This window comes from Scyliorhinus torazame, chromosome 21 (genome assembly GCF_047496885.1).
Source record: "Scyliorhinus torazame isolate Kashiwa2021f chromosome 21, sScyTor2.1, whole genome shotgun sequence".
NCBI classification, from domain to species: Eukaryota; Metazoa; Chordata; class Chondrichthyes; order Carcharhiniformes; family Scyliorhinidae; genus Scyliorhinus; species Scyliorhinus torazame.
The window spans coordinates 131,433,206-131,450,129 of NC_092727.1; the positions used below are offsets into that span (position 1 = coordinate 131,433,206).

The 16,924-nt window shown below is 49.4% G+C and overlaps 1 long non-coding RNA gene across 1 annotated transcript in view; it reads left to right on the top strand.

The window, feature by feature from the left end:
- LOC140398046 (uncharacterized) overlaps positions 1–15,664 on the top strand; it is a 31,695-nt gene extending 16,031 nt beyond the window's left edge. Inside the window, exons 2-3 of the long non-coding RNA XR_011937405.1 lie at positions 2,869–2,962; positions 15,316–15,664. This is a non-coding gene — a long non-coding RNA (uncharacterized lncRNA). The remainder of the gene's footprint in view (positions 1–2,868; positions 2,963–15,315) is intronic.
- The last annotated feature ends 1,260 nt before the right edge of the window (positions 15,665–16,924 follow it).

Sequence of the window (16,924 nt, forward strand, 5' to 3'; positions counted from 1 at the left end):
GAGTGTAATGTGTGTGCGGCTGGGATGAGTGTGTGTGGGGAGTGTAATGTGTGTGTGCGGCTGCAGCTTGTCAGCCTCCTTTGACAAGGTCCCTCATGGTAGACTAGTACAAAAGGTGAAGTCACACGGGATCAGGGGTGAACTGGCAAGGTGGATACAGAACTGGCTAGGCCATAGAAGGCAGAGAGTAGCAATGGAGGGATGCTTTTCTAATTGGAGGGCTGTGACCAGTGGTGTTCCACAGGGATCAGTGCTGGGACCTTTGCTCTTTGTAGTATATATAAATGATTTGGAGGAAAATGTAACTGGTCTGATTAGTAAGTTTGTGGACGACACAAAGGTTGGTGGAATTGTGAATAGCGATGAGGACTGTCAGAGGATACAGCAGGATTTAGATTGTTTGGTGACTTGGACGGAGAGATGGCAGATGGAGTTTAAGCCAGACAAATGTGAGGTAATGCATTTTGGAAGGTCTAATGCAGGTAGGGAATATACAGTGAATGGTAGAACCCTCAAGAGTATTGAAAGTCAAAGAGATCTAGGAGTACAGGTCCACAGGTCACTGAAAGGGGCAACACAGGTGGAGAAGGTAGTCAAGAAGGCATACGGCATGCTTGCCTTCATTGGCCGGGGCATTGAGTATAAGAATTGGCAAGTCATGTTGCAGCTGTATAGAACCTTAGTTAGGCCACACTTGGCGTATAGTGTTCAATTCTGGTCGCCACACTACCAGAAGGATGTGGAGGCTTTAGAGAGGGTGCAGAAGAGATTTACCAGAATGTTGCCTGGTTTGGAGGGCATAAGCTATGAGGAGCGGTTGAATAAACTCGGTTTGTTCTCACTGGAACGAAGGAGGTTGAGAGGAGACCTGATAGAGGTCTACAAAATTATGAGGGGCATAGACAGAGTGGATAGTCAGAGGCTTTTCCCCAGGGTAGAGGGGTCAATTACTAGGGGGCATAGGTTTAAGGTGAGAGGGGCAAGGTTTAGAGTAGATGTACGAGGCAAGTTTTTTACGCAGAGGGTAGTGGGTACCTGGAACTCGCTACCGGAGGAGGTGGTGGAAGCAGGGACGATAGGGACATTTAAGGGGCATCTTGACAAATATATGAATAGGATGGGAATAGAAGGATACGGACCCAGGAAGTGTAGAAGATTGTAGTTTAGTCGGGCAGTATGGTCGGCACGGGCTTGGAGGGCCGAAGGGCCTGTTCCTGTGCTGTACATTTCTTTGTTCTTTGTTCTTTGAGTGTCGATCCCGGACCCGGCCAATCCCGCACCGTTTCCCATGGGAATCGATTGTGTTCCCCGCGGCTTTGGTGCTGCCCCTCAACGGTTGCTGAATCGGTTTAGGTTCAACATCAGTTTCGCTGTGGTGAAAGACCACGAATCTTGCGCCTGCGTCAACAGTTTGTCTCCGGAACGGGGAATCCCGCCCCTTCTCATTCTGTCTTCCAAGGTGAACAATCTCACATTTTCCACATTTAATTCCATTTGCCAATTTTCTGCCCATTCACTTAACCTGTCAATATCTCTCTGTAAACTACTATACATCCTCCTGACATCCTGCCTTCCCTTTGTATCATCCACAAATCTGGCCACTCCTTCCTCCAAATCACTAATATATATTGTGGAGACTGTGGTCCCGGCACCGATTCCTGTGGCACTCCCCTGGTTACTGCCCTCCAACCTGAGAAAGACCCCTTATCACTGCTCACTGCTTTGTGTTCGTTATCGATCCTCTATTCATGCCAAAATATTACCTCCAGCACCATGAGCTCCTATCTTGCTTTTTGAAAATCCAAATATATACCATCGACTAGTTCTCCTCTATCTACTCTGGCTGATTCCTCCTCAAACACCTCTAGTAAATTTATCTGACATGGTTTCTCCTCCTTGAAACCGTGCTGACTCTGCTTGATCAGTCTGTGACTTGCCAAATTTCTCCCTCCTTCCCTCCATTCACAGACTTTCCCAATTGTTCATTTTCGAACACTGCCCTTCCAATTGAACTTCGAACTTTCCCCAGTTATGGTGAAAGGTCATTGACGTGAAACAAAGGGAGAGACAGGAGAGTGGGGTCTCACGCGCTGCCTGGATAGCTGGTGAAAGCCCCACGTTCCCTCCTTGGGGAAGGGTCCAGCATTATTAACTGCCTCTCACACACATTATGAGCCTCGGCTGGCTTTTCCCAGGATTTCCGGGACTGGAAATCCCATCACCCCTCAGGAGCTTCCAGCCAGTTAGAGATACCAAAATAGTGGTGGAAGCTTCTGGAAATATACGCACCAGATGCCTAGGGTTGCCAAGCAATCCAGTCGACAGGCGAGGGAAGGCAGGATGGAGGTCTAGGGTAGGTGTCGCTGGCTGGGGATTGAATAGGGTCGGCAGCCATGACAGGCGGGTGCCATCAGTAAGGCTCCTTCCTGATGCCATATCCCTCAATCAGGCACTGATCTACGAGGGATACCCTCCCGAGAGTCGCCCGCAAGTAACCCCAACAGGCTTCCCGACTGGCGACACCCCCATTGTTTGAATACCAGCTGTGATGGGATGAAGTTATTGAATGGGCATCAGTTGCCCGCTGAACGGCCTCGATTGGTGATGGGGCAGGATGGCATCAATCGGCTTTCTCACGCACACTTAATTAAAGGTGAAACGGGAAGGCCGCTGCATTACCCACCAGCCCCTCCCCCTGATTTAATGATGCCTCTCCTGGCTCCAAACTCACCTTGGAGGAGGGAATTAACACCTGCCTGTTAAATCCAGTTCTCTCGCCACAGATGCTGCCTGCCCGGCTGAATAGTTTTAGCATTTCTATTTGTCTATTGCAAATGGAATCCCTCATTCAATTTGTTTTGTTTGTAGGAGAATGTGGAGAAGACACCAATCTGTAGGTTGCGGGAGTGGATTCGAGGTCAGCACCAGGTACTGTCCAGTGACACCACGACCAAACGCCAAGGTAGGAGAAACACCCTGAATTGCATCAAAAGTTGCCCATAACATTCTTTCCCCTTTAACCAAACTGTGGATTTGGTCACCACAATGAAATAAACCATTTCTGCTGTTGAGTTTGAAGATGTCATTTACAGTGTCGTGCGAGGTGTGACACATGTGTGATTGATGTGAGTCACACATCCAATCGGCCGACAGTAAGGCAATGCAGAAAATGAAAGTGAAGACGGAAATGGATTCTTCTTTGCTGAAGTTGTGTGAAGCAGCTGTACAACCTGAGCAGTTCATAAACTCGCCTGAACCACGTGACCATAACGTCTTCCTGCGTTTCAGTAATTCTCTATCCAAACCCCTCGATTGGATTGCAGTCTATAACATAGGAACAAAAGAAACAGGATGAGGCCATTTTAATAAGAATGCTCCAAACCGAGTAAAAATAAGAACAAAGTTTTATTTACATACAGTATATTTACCCTCCCCGGTAGACCCCTACCAGGTACTTCTCTGGGAGGGGCCTCACTGGTCGACCTTATATACTCTGGGTAATTGAGATACCCCTCCCCTAGCGGAGGAGTTTGTACTCCGCAAGGTGCACAGGGAAGACATGCATTCCCACCCTGTAGGCCCCATGTGGGTATTACATTCCTCCATCACAAAGACAGAAGACCCCCTCCGCGAGTGATGAGACGGAGAAGGAGGGGAAGGGGGAGGGCGTTGGTGTCTCTTCGGCCCCAGTGAGTCCTCATGGAGCTGATGCACTGGGTCAGTCCGTGTATATATCGCGCCAGTGAACACCGTCAGCGACAGGAATGACATGGTGGACAATTGTCAGGAGGCAGCTGAGCGGAGTCGGCGTCTGAAACCTCCAAGGTCTGCGTCTCCATCTCGGAATCGGATGGGACAATGTTGGCCACGTTGGCGTTGAGAGAGACTGGAAACGTCACAGCAGCCAGAGGATCCAGGGCAGGATTCTATCGGGGTACTTCCCGAGGGAGCAACCACCAAGAGCGAATGTGATCCAGGTGTCGTTTCATTAGTTGCCCCCGGACCCGAACTTGGTAAGAGATGGATCCCATTTGTTAGACAACAATCCCAGAGAGCCAGTGAGCACCGTCATTGACGTTACAAACGAACACCGCGTGGTCAAGTGTGAAGCGGCGAAGACGTTGACGTTGAATTGGGCAACGTGCTTGTGAATCTTGGTTACGGCGCACCTTTACACCGATGTCTGCCAGAACCAAACTCAGTCGTGTACGAAGTCCACCACCCATTAATGTCTCAGCGGGGGCTACCCCAGTCACTGTGTGTGGCAGGGTCTTGTATGAAAATAAAACTCTTGCCAGTCACGTGTCCATCAAGCTGGACATCTGTCAAACCATTCAATGGACGATGGTATGGGCGATGCAGACGTGGTGAATTCCGGTGCTCTTCACAAAAGTGGCAAGTTCCTCAGTCATAAAGGAGGCCCCGTTTTCAGACACAAGTACCACTGGGATTCCATGGATGGAAAAGGAAATGCACAGTCGCTCTATGGTCACCTGGGAGGTGATCGTCACCATCTTGTGGACCTCCAGCCACTTCGAGTGGGTGCCCACCAGGATGGGGAACATAGTATTCAAGAAAGGACTGGCGAAATCGGAGTGGACACTGGCCCAAGGGCATTCCGGCCACTTCCACGGATGCAGGGCAGTCGCCACAGGAGCTCCTGGTAGATGGAGCACTGCGAGGGCAACGTCTCGATATCCGTGTCCAATCACGGCCTCCAGACATAGCCTCTTGCCAGCATCTTCAGTTTGGACACTCCAGCATGTCCATTGTGAAGGTCCTTTAGCACGGCAGCATGTCCCTCTGCCGGGGCAACAGCCCTGGTGCCCCACAGTAGGATGCCGTCCTCCATGGTCAAATCCGACAATTGTGAGGCGAAAGCCTTCAGCTCCCCTGGTAGATGCCGATACTGCCCACCCGTACAGCACCAGATGCCACACCTTGGCAAAGATGGGGTCGGTCTGTGTCCAGTCACGAACATACAAGGCAGTGACAGGCAAGAAGCCTATGAGGTTCAGGACAGCAATCACTTTGTCCGCTGTAGGATTCAATCAGCATGCACAATCTGGGTCCTTGGGTGGTGATCGAAACAGTATTCGTAGGCAGCCAATAACAACCCAATGACGATTGTCGCAGACGGTATTGGCGGGACCGGCTTGTCCTCACGGAAGAGGCCTAGCAACGGCTTGTGATCAGTGATCGTAAAACAATGGCAGCCATCGACGTGTTGGTGAAATCGCTTTACCCCAAATACGACCGCCAGACCCTCTTTCTCGATCCGGGCATACTTTCTTCGGCTGCAGCCAGCGCCAGGGAGGCAAAAGCGATCGGACGGCCATGGCTGTCGTTCATTCTATTGCACAAATCTGCCCCAATGCCAGATGGAGAAGTATCGCCCGTGGTGTATGTAGCACAATCAATCACTCACGAGACGAGATGCGAAGGAGTCGAACGATGGCTTTATTACGCAGACTTGTTCCCCAGCAGCACAGTTACAGAATGCGGCTGCTGGGAGAACCCGGGCTCTTATACTCCGCCTTACTGGGTGGAGCCAGTAGGCGGCTGATCCAATCGGGACCTAGCGTCTATCCACCAATAGCCTCTCGGCATCACCGGGTACCGCAATACCCCTAATGCATACTAGCACAGTGTACAACGGCTTTGAGGAGTCAAAATATGTCAACCCCCCGAGGACAATACCCACCGCTTCCCCTTGTTAAACACCGTATCCTGGGCCTTGCCCCAATCCCAAGGCTGGTGCTTTTTCAGAAGCAAGTGGAGGGGGACGAGGACCGTAGCCAGATTCGGAATGAAGCGCCCATAATAATTCATTAACCAGGGAAAGAGCGAAGTTCTGTGGCATCTCGCGGAGTGAGGGCCATTTTGATTATACGTACCTTCTCGGTGACTGGGTGCAGGCCATCCCGGTCCACCCAATGTCCCAAATATTCCACTTCTTACGCACAGAACACACACTCCACGCAGCGCAGGTGGACCCCATATTCGAAAAACCGTTTTGACACCGCCTCGAGGCTTTGCAAATGTTCTTGTTCCATGGCCCCTGTGACTAACACGTTGTCTAAGTAAACCCAACAGCGGCAATCCACGCAGGATGTTCTACACGATGCACTGGAAGACTGCGCCACGCTGAGGAGACTCCGAACAGAAGCCGGGTGCACTCAGAGAGTCCCTTGTCCGTACTAATGGTGACGTCCGTCCGTGAGGCCTTATCGAGCTCCAGCTGCAGATAAGCGTTGCTCCTGTCATAGTTTGAGGATAAGGGGTAAACATTTAGCACTGAGGTGAAGGAGAATCTGTGGAATTTGCTACCACAGGAAGTAGTTGAGGCCAAAACATTGTGGTAATTACAGCAGCATGCTGACACAGTGGTTAGCACTGCTGCCTCACAGCTCCAGTGACCCGGGTGGCACGGTGGCACAGTGGTTTGCACTGCTGCCTCACAGCTCCAAGGACCCAGGTGACTGCCTGTGCAGAGTCTGCACGTTCTCCCCGTGTCTGCGTGGGTTTTCTCCGGATGCTCCGGTTTCCTCCCACAGTCCAAGATGTGCAGGTTAGGTGGATTGGCCGTGATAAATTGCCCCTTAGTGTTCAAAAGGTTAGGTGGGGTTATTGGGTTACGGGGATAGGGTGGAGGTATGGGCTTAAGTAGGGGCTATTTCCAAAGGCCGGTGCAGACTCGGTGGGCCAAATGGCCTCCTTCTGCGCTGAAAATTCCATGAAGAAAGAATTAGATACAGCTCTTGGGGCTAAAGGGATAGCGGGATATGGGGGGAAGGCGGGATCAGGGTATTGAACTTGATGATCAGCCATGATCATAATGAATGGCAGAGCAGGCTCGAAGGGCCGAATGGCCTCCTCCTGCTTCTATGTATGTTTCTGTGTCTATCCAATTTTGTGAATGCACTGCCACCAGCCAATGTTGCATACAAATCCTCAATGCGAGGTAAAGGGTGACAGTCTAACCTCGAAGCCGTGTTCACTGTCAATTTATCGTCTCCGCAGAGGCGGACTGACTTAACTGGCTTCATTACGGGGACCACTGGCGTTGCCCAATCAGTGAACTGCACTGACAGAATAATGCCCAAACTTTCCAAACACTGAAGGTCGGTCTCAACCTACTGCACTACAGCATAGGGACCGGCCGGGCACAGAAATATCAGGATAGGGCGCCCGGATCCACCTGGATTATCCATCACCCCAAACTTCCAATGGCAATACTGTTGCTCAATCCCCCACCATCAACATCCTGAGGATTGCCATTGATCAGAAATTCAACTGGACCAGCCATATAAATACTGGGGCTCCTAGAACATATCGGAGGCTGGGAATCCTGAGGCAAGTAACTCGCCTCCTGACTCCCTAAAGCCTGTCCAACAAGGCACAAGTCAGGAGTGTGATGGAATACTCTCCACTTGCCTGGCTGAGTGCAGCTCCAACAACTCTCAAGGCGCTCGACACCATCCAGGACAAAGCAGCCCCGCTTGATCTGCACACGATCCACCATCTGAAACATTCACCCTTTCCACCACCAACACACCGTGGCAGCAGTGTGCCATCTACAGGATGCACTGCAGCAACTCACCAAAGATCACTGAAAGCACCTTCCAAACTCGTGAACTCTACTGCTAAGAAGGGCAAGGGTAGAGTATAACTGGGACCCCCACCACCTTCCAATTCCCCTCCATCCTGACTTGGAAATATATCAGTCGTTCCTTCACTGTCGCTGCGTCAAAATCCTGGAACTCCTTCCCTAACAGCACAGTGGGTGTACCTCAGGGACTGCAGCGGTTCAAGAAGGCAGCTCACCACCACCTTCTCAAGGGTAATTAGGATGGACAACAAATGCTGGTTTTCCCAGCAACACCCACATGGCGTGAAAAATTAAAAAAATAAACACAGAACTTTCTCTGTGACTTTTTCTATCAGGGCAGATTTGTTGCTGGAGATCTGTGCAAGGCTAGGTAAATACTGTCCTGTATTTGGTACCAGCTCTGATGGGAACAGGGCCTGCAGGTAATAGTCAGATAGTTCCTTTCCTCTCACTGTGGACTCACAAGTCTTGGGAGTTACCACTCTCAGGTCAAAGTCTGGGGATTTTGCTGTGGGTAACTCACCTCCAGACTCCCTAAAGCTATTCAGTCACCTCCAAGGCACAAGTCAGGAGTGTGAGAATCTCAGCACGGAATTTGAAATTGTGATAGAGTTAGGTTTTTAAACTTGGAAGAGAAGTGGAGAGGGAGAGTATAATTGCCCATTGGCAGGTTTCTTCCAGCCTACCCTTTAGCAGCTTGCATTGTGTTTTAAAAGACATTCAGAAATGCCAAGAGTAACTCACCTCCTGACTCTCCAAACCCTGCCCAACACCAACAAGGCACAAGTCAGGAGTGTGATGGAATACTCCCCACTTGCCTGGATGAGTGCAGCTCCAACAACACTCGAGAAGCTCAACACCATCCAGGACAAAGCAGCCGCTTGATTGCTCCCCTTCCACAAACATTCACTCCCTCCCCCACCAACACACCGTGGCGGCAGTGTCGCTGGATCAAGATCCTGCAACTCCCTCCCTAACAGCACAGTGGGTGTACCTACATCATATGGACTGCGGCGGTTCAAGAAGGCAGCTCACCACCACCTTCTCAAGGGCAATTAGGGATGGTCAGTAAATTCTGGACGAGTCAACGAAGCCCACATCCCATGGATGAATACATGAGACATGTTCAGCATTTGTTTTATTGCTCACAGGTGCAGTGTATTTAGTATCAGTCCCTAGTCCCTTACCCCGCTGGGTGAAATGCTATGAGATAAGGAATTACTGCCAATGATGCAGCATGACTTGACGGAAAGGAACATTGTTACTCTCAACATTTGTCCCCTGTATTGGCTCAAACTTTCTTCAGGTTATTGATTCATGCAAACAGAAACCGCCAGACACAAAAGTCCTTTTAACAACAGAAGTGTGGCTCATTTACTGCCAAACAACATCACTCAAATCTTTGCTGGGTGGCACATTACCATGGAAACAAAAGTTAATTTAAGTGCTGACATTTCCACGGTTGACATTCACTGCTCAAGAATCACAAACCGAGAACACTGCCCAAGAACGGGCAGTTTGGATTGGATTTGTCACGGGTTGGATTGGATTGGATTGGATTTGTTTATTGTCAGGTGTACCGAGGTACAGTGAAAAGTATTTTTCTGCGAGCAGCTCAACACATCATTTAGTTCATGGGAAAAAAAGGGAATAAAAGAAAATACATAATAGGTGCATGTATGTTTCTATGGTGCATCTGTAAATGTTGGTCAGGGTTAATGTGGACATGCCGAATTTCCTTAGTTTCCTGAGGAAGTATAGGCGCTGTTGTGCTTTCTGTAACTACATAAGCACCGGCATCGGATGAAGCATACAGGGTGTAGTATTAATGAGGTCAGTCCATAAGAGGGTCATTTAGGAGTCTGGTAACAGTGGGGAAGAAGCTGTTTTTGAGTCTGTTCGTGCGTGTTCTCAGACTTCTGTATCTCCTGCCCGATGGAAGAAGTTGGAAGAGTGAGTAAGCCGGGTGGGAGGGATCTTTGATTATGCTGCCCGCTTTCCCCAGGCAGTGGGAGGTGTAAATGGAGTCAATGGATGGGAGGCAGGTTCGTGCGATGGACTGGGCGGTGTTCACGACTCTCTGAAGTTTCTTGCGGTCCTGGGCCAAGCAGTTGCCATACCAGGCTGTGATGCAGCCAGATAAGGGGCGCGATTCTCTGCTCCCGCGCCGTTTCAGAGAATTGCCTGGGTCACCAAATTTTCCCGCGACGCCGGTCTGACGCCCTCCCGCAATTCACGGAAGCGGCCAGATAAGCACAATCGCGTTTTGCGCGCCGCAGTCCAGTGAATCGCCCGAGACAGCCGAAATGGCGATTCACCGGTACCCCCGCGATTCTCAGTGCCGGATGGGCCGAGCGGCCTGCCCAAAACGGCGGGTTCCCCCCGGCGCCGTCCACACCTGGTCACTGCCGGCGGGAACAGCGCGGGAATGCTGGGGGAGCGGCCTGCGGGGGGGGGGTGGGTGGGAGGGGGGGATCCTGCACCGGGGGGGGCCTCAAATGGGGTCTGGCCCGCGATCGGTGCCCACCGATCGTCGGGCCGGCCTCTCTGAAGGAGGACCTCCTTTCTTCCGCAGTCTCGCAAGATCCGTCGGACATCTTCTTGCGGGGCGGACTCGGGGAGGACGGCAACCACGTATGCGCAGGTGACGCTGAGTTATGCGGCGCCGGCCACGTCATGTATGTGGCGCCGCTCCTAGCCCATTTTCGGGCCCTGAATCGGTCGGGATAGGGGCCGTTTCGCGCCGTCGTGAACCTCAACGCTGTTCACGACGGCGCGAACACTCTGCCTCCATTTCAGAGAATCACGCCCAAGGTGCTTTCTATGGTGCATCTGTAAAAGTTGGTCAGGGTTAATGTGGACATGCCGAATTTCCTTAGTTTCCTGAGGAAGTATAGGCGCTGTTGTGCTTTCTTGGTGGTAGCGTCGACGTGGGTGGACCAGGACAGATTTTTGGAGATGTGCACCCCTAGGAATTTGAAACTGCTAACCATCTCCACCTCGGCCCCGTTGATGCTGACAGGGGTGTGCACAGTACTTTGCTTCCTGAAGTCAATGACCAGCTCTTTAGTTTTGCTGGCATTGAGGGAGGGATTGTTGTCGCTACACCACTCCACTAGGTTCTCTATCTCCCTCCTGTATTCGGACTCATTGTTATTCGAGATCCGGCCCACTATGGTCGTATCGTCAGCAAACTTGTAGAGTTGGAACCAAATTTTGCCACGCAGTCGTGTTTGTACAGGGAGTAGAGTAGGGGGCAAAGTACACAGCCTTGCGGGGCCCCGGTGTTGAGGACTATTGTGGAGGAGGTGTTGTTCATTCTTACTGATTGTGGTCTGTTGGTCAGAAAATCGAGGATCCAGTTGCAGAGTGGGGAGCCAAGTCCTAGGTTTTGGAGCTTTGATATGAGCTTGGCTGGGATTATGGTGTTGAAGGCGGAGCTGTAGTCAATAAATAGGAGTCTGATGTAGGAGTCCTTGTCGTTGTGATGCTCTAGGGATGAGTGTAGAGCCAGGGAAATGGTGTCTGATGTGGACCGGTTGCAGCGGTACGCGAATTGCAGTGGATCAAGGCGTTCTGGGAGTATGGAGGTGATGCGCTTCATGATCAACCTCTCGAAGCACTTCATAACGACTGAAGTCAGGGCCACCGGACGGTAGTCATTGAGGCACGTTGCCTGGTTCTTCTTTGGTACCGGTATGATGGTGGTCTTCTTGAAGCAGGTGGGGACCTCGGAGTGGAGTAGGGACCGGTTAAAGATGTCCGCGAATATCTCTGCCTGCTGGTCCGCGCAGGCTCTGAGTGCACGACCAGGGATCCCGTCTGGGCCCGTCGCCTTCAGAGGGTTCACTTTCAGGAAGGCCGACTGACTTCGGAAGCTGTGATGATGGGTATGGGTGAATTATGGGCTGCTGGGGCACTCGCCAGCGGATTGTTGGTTACCTGCTCGAACCGAGCATAGAATGCATTGAGTTCATCGGGGAGGGGTGAGCTGCTGCCAGAGATACTGCTCGGCTTCGCTTTGTAGCCCGTTATGTTGTTTAGTCCTTGCCACAACCGCCGAGAGTCTGTCTGTGACTCTAGCTTGGTTTGATATTCTCTCTTGGCATCTCGGATGGCTTTGCGGAGGTCGTACCTGGATTTCTTGTATAGGTCAGGATCGTCTGTCTTGAACGCCTCAGATCTGTCCTTCAGTAGGGAGTCAATCTCGTGATTGAGCCATGGTTCCAGTTGGGGAACGTACGTACTGCTTTCTTTGGCACGCAGTCGTCCACACATTTACTGATGAAGTCTGTGACGGTGGTGGCACACTCATTTAAGTTGTTGCTGAGTTCTTAAATATGGACCAGTCCACTGACTCTAAGCAGTCACATAAGAGCTCTTCTGTCTCCTCGGACCAGCACTGCACAACCTTCTTAGCTAGATTCTCCCGCTCGAGTTTCTGCTTGTATGCCGGGAGAAGGAGCACCGTCTTATGGTCTGATTTCCCAAAGTGCGGTCGGGGGATGGAACGGTAGTCGCCCTTGATTTTTGAGTAGCAGTGGTCAAGAGTGATGCTGCCCCTGGTGGGACAGGAGATGTGCTGGTGGAATTTTGGCAGTACACTCTTGAGGTTGGCCTTGTTGAAGTCTCCGGCCACGATGAACAAGGCCTCTGGGTGTTCTGTTTCGTAGTTTTTATAACTGTGTACAGTTGGTTCAGCGCCTTCCTCACTTCTGCCTGGGGTGGGATGTAGACCGCTGTGATAATGGCTGAAGTGAACTCACGTGGAAGAGAGGACGGGCGGCACTTCATGGTCAGGTATTCCAGGTCTGGGGAGCAGCAGGTCGCCAGAGTCGCCACATCCAAGCACCAGGAGGAGTTGATGAGGAGGCAAACCCCTCCACCCTTCGCTTTGCCTGATGATGCCGTGCGGTCCGTCCGGTGAATTGAGAAGCCTTCAGGTTGTATGGCACAGTCCGGTGGGGCGGGGGTGAGCCATGTCTCCGTGAAACAGAGCACACAGTAGCCTCTTACTTCCCTTTGAGAGTCAAGTCTGGCGTTAAGTTCATCCAGCTTGTTTTCGATCGCTTGGACGTTTGCCAGGAGTATGCTGCAGAGAGGGGTCTTGAAACCGCGTTGCTTCAGTCTAACCTGCAGACCGCCGCGTTCCCCTCGCTTCCTCGGTCGGCGGCTGCTGCTGGATGATCCTGGGATTCGATGGGAGATGTCTGATCTTGTGGAAAGTAGGTGGTTGCGTCTGGTGGGGTCCAGGGTGCTGGCAGGGACCAGGGTGCTGGTTACATTTCCGGGGTCGCGTCTGGCAGGGTCCCAGGTGCTGGTTGAGTAGAGGGGTTGCTAGGGGGGCATGTTTGTGATCAATTTAATTGCTTTCAGACTGAGCTCTGAATTAAAAGCTAGCCAGAATGTGTTCAGGTGTTTTAAACCTGACTCATTCCATTCAGAGGTGGGGTAGTATTGGCTGTGAGACTCTGTAAAGCAGGCAAACCATAAGGCTGGGTTTGAGGATTGCCATCCGGATTAACTCTTTGTAACTATGTATCAGGGTGATCCATCGTCAGGACGAAAAGCTCAGACAGAATCAGAGTTCCTTGTTGCTCACGGCCGGTTGCCTCGGAGATTGTGGTGTGGGCAAGGCAAATCCCTGGGGCAGTAAGTGTCAGTTTGGAAATAAGCCAATATTGTGTCAGCATCTCAAAACAACCAAGACTGATCATGTCAGCTCTCATATGCAGTTGTACCTGCAACGTTCCAAATAAAATAATAAGGAAGCACCTTTAATAAGCTCGTTTTTCCACAGATAAAAGTTCAGTGTAGACAAACACCCTTCCTACAGGAGACACAATTATGGTCTGAGTGTAAGGCTGTCTTATCTCTAGCGGATAGATCAATGTCCTCGAGCAGAAGGATATGTTCTGTTTGTGTCTTTCACTCAATGGATGAAGGTGCGAGTCAATTTGTGGTGGTTTTATTTCTCACAGTTAGAAGGAGTTTCTTTGACTACCTTTTGCATTTTTGGGACAGGGCGAATGGACATTTTGACCCAGGATCTGTTATTATGATCCTGGAACAACATTTGATAAAATACCAGACAAGAACCCCAATCAGTTCAGCTTCCAGCAAAACTAATTCACAACCGACTGCAACAGACATGGCTCCTCCCATTAATTACATCACCTTCATTCCACTCCAATCCCATGACCTACTTACTAAATTTAAACACACTCCCCATGCAATCCCCAGAACTCATAACCAAAACCCACTCGGCATCTCTTTTTAAACATATACAAGGTTGGAAAGAAAGATCATCTCACATCTATGACATCTTAATTGCACCTTCTGCAGCCACCAAGTCTGTCTTTCTTTTAAACCAGGATTTTAATTTAAAATGAATACTACTGCAGATATATACACATCCTAACCCAGGCTTTTACAATCATCACTACACCAGATACATACAATACAATATATATACCAATTTTGTACATTCCTCACACTACAGTTATGAAGGAATTAAGAGCCGATTGAAAAAGACTTACTTCGCTGTGACTAATATTACATAACCAGGTTTCACCCAGTTGCTATTGGTTTGCTCAAGAATTAACACACGGCAACACTCACATTGATCTGACTTGATTCCAAACCTCTGCTTCACTATCCAACAGTCAGCTTAAACAGCTACTGATGCCAAAGCAAAAGCATCACGTCCTCAATGTAGACACCCCAAATCCTATGAAATATTATTAAAACTGTACAAATAACAAATCTCTTGGCAAACTTCACCTCTGAGCTCAGACCTCCTGCCTGTAATTCCCAGTTCTGAGTGATTAAAGTGAGTTCCCCCAGTACTGGAACTGTAGACCTGGTGAATGATCACCTTCTCAACCACCGTTACAGTCGATCTGTCGCATCCTCCACGCCAGACAGTGAAAACCTAAAGCACCAAACAGAAGGAGCTGATGAACGGCTGAAGTAAATGAAATCAGATCAGATGGAGGATAGCTGTGATTTTTGTAAGGATCCTCCAGTTAATCCCTGTCTGTCCCTTGTTTTTCCCTTTTTATTTCCGTTATTCTGCTATTTCAATTTTTGTACCTGGACAATTAATGGGACCTAAGATGGACCTCACCTTTAATTAAAAAAAGACCTCCAGCAGAATGTGCTGTTTGGTCTGATATTAGTGATGATACATCCTGATGGACTTGGCTGGCAGCCAATGAGCTGTTTCAGTGAGATTGCCAGGGCTTAGCTGATTATGCTGATTGGTGCTGACCGTTATGAAATGTTCCTTCCTCTGTGAGACTGTGGTTCCAAGGTTTAAATTTCATTTTGAACTCAGAGCTGAAGGAGGCTCTTTTGAATCTCTCTATCCCTGAAAGGTTAAATCGCTCTCAAACACTCAGCTGGAGACTCCTTGTTTTCTCCTTGGTGAAGCTGGAGGGTCACAGCCCTGATATCTCTATCACTTAATGGATTCTGTCTAAAGATCCAAAGTAAAGACCTTTCTCTGCTTAGCCAGATTGAACTGCAGGGAGATCCACTCCAGCAGCAGCTGCAAGCGGGTCAATTGTTTAAAACCTCTTTGAAACTCTTGTGTGCAGAACTCAGTTCTTATCTCAGACAAGCTGTTGGTCCTTCTGGTGAAGTTTGAAACAAATACGAATTACACAGGCCTGAGACTGTTCTTTTGTGTGAATGCCCAGGTTAATAAATGTGAAAGTGACTCCCCAGAGGAAAGCCTACAGCCTGGGAGTTCTGACTGAATGCAGCCACCTGAGGATCCTCGTTAACAATCCAATTGGCGGTTTCAAACACTCCACGTCTGGGAGTATAGCCGGCTGCAATGCCTTCAATATCAGCAACAAGAACACTCATCTCTCCTTCCCATTTTACCCCTGTCCCTTCCTCTGTGTGTGTCTGTCCTGAATGTGTTTGGTTAGAGGATGGTAAAAGGGGGGAGTAGTAGATTAGTGGCTGCTGTTTCATTACAGTTATGGCATGCTTCAATTTTGTTCCTGTTATAAATAAACAGTTTTGTGTTCAATTTTCAAACCTGGTGGCTATGCCTTATTGAATAGTCAGGGCGCCAAAGATTGCGCAAATTCTATACAAATTATTGGCTTATTCACTTGTTTTGGGACTATTGGGGTCTGTGGGGCCGGAATTGACCGTGCACTAGCCCAGGGTGTTGTTAGACTTTACATAGTCTTTCTTTGTGTTTACCGAGAGCAACAAATTAACAAATGAAGACAGAACATGCTGAAAATACACAGCAGCTTATCATTAACTCAGAGAGGAAAGGACAGGCTGATGTTTAGGCTGAGATCAGGTCAGTCACACACCCGAGGCAGCAATCTATCTTTCCCCTTTCACACTAATGCTGCACGTTCCAGTGTGTCAGTGGATGTTGATTTGTAAATGAGAATTTAAATAATTTATTATTCTGCAAATTTAATTCCCATAAAATAAATCAGTAGCATGACCGTGCAATTCCATAAATGGTAGCTTGTTGGGTTATTGGTAATTCATTTGCTCGTTCAGAGGTTTAGCTGCCCAGGTTTTCCTTATCTCCAGAACACCACAACACAGAACTGAATTTGAATAAGAACTAACAGACAAGTACAGGCAATGTCTGAAGCTCTTAAACCATACCAATAGTCGGGTCAGGAATAGGCTATTCAACCCTTTCAGCCTGTATCAGCATTCACCAAGATCAGGGTTGATCCTCCACGTTCCTGCATTATCTCCATAACCCTGAGTGTCTAAAGATCTATCAATTCCTATCTCGAGCGAGGCGAGGAGGAATGACTTTTGGATTTCGTACTGGGATCCAATCACTGGCAGAGAGCAGGATGCAGAGGTGGGCATTGCTCTTGTCACTACACACATACACGATCAAGTCTCGTCAATCAAACCTTGATGGGAATGCAGATGGACTCTCCCGACTACCCTTACCAAATAGTTTGTCGATAAGCAGTTTGTGGAAACATTTTCTACTCTTGGAGCAAGTAACCGCAGGTCAAATGGTGAAGCATGCCAGAAATGATCGAGTACTCTCAGAGGTGATGGACATGGTGCTTCAAGGCAAGACTTCAGAAGCAAACCCTGAGTTAAAGTCAGATTCCACTCGAAGACTTGAGTTATCCATACGGGCAAATTGTCTCCTCTGGGAATGAGAGTCATCATTCCACCAGCATTAAGAATACACGTATTAAGCCAATTACAGAAAGGCCACTGTGGTATTGTCAGGATGACGGAGGTAACTAGGAGTTATTTTTGGTGGCCGGGCCAAATACCGAAATCGAGGAGAAG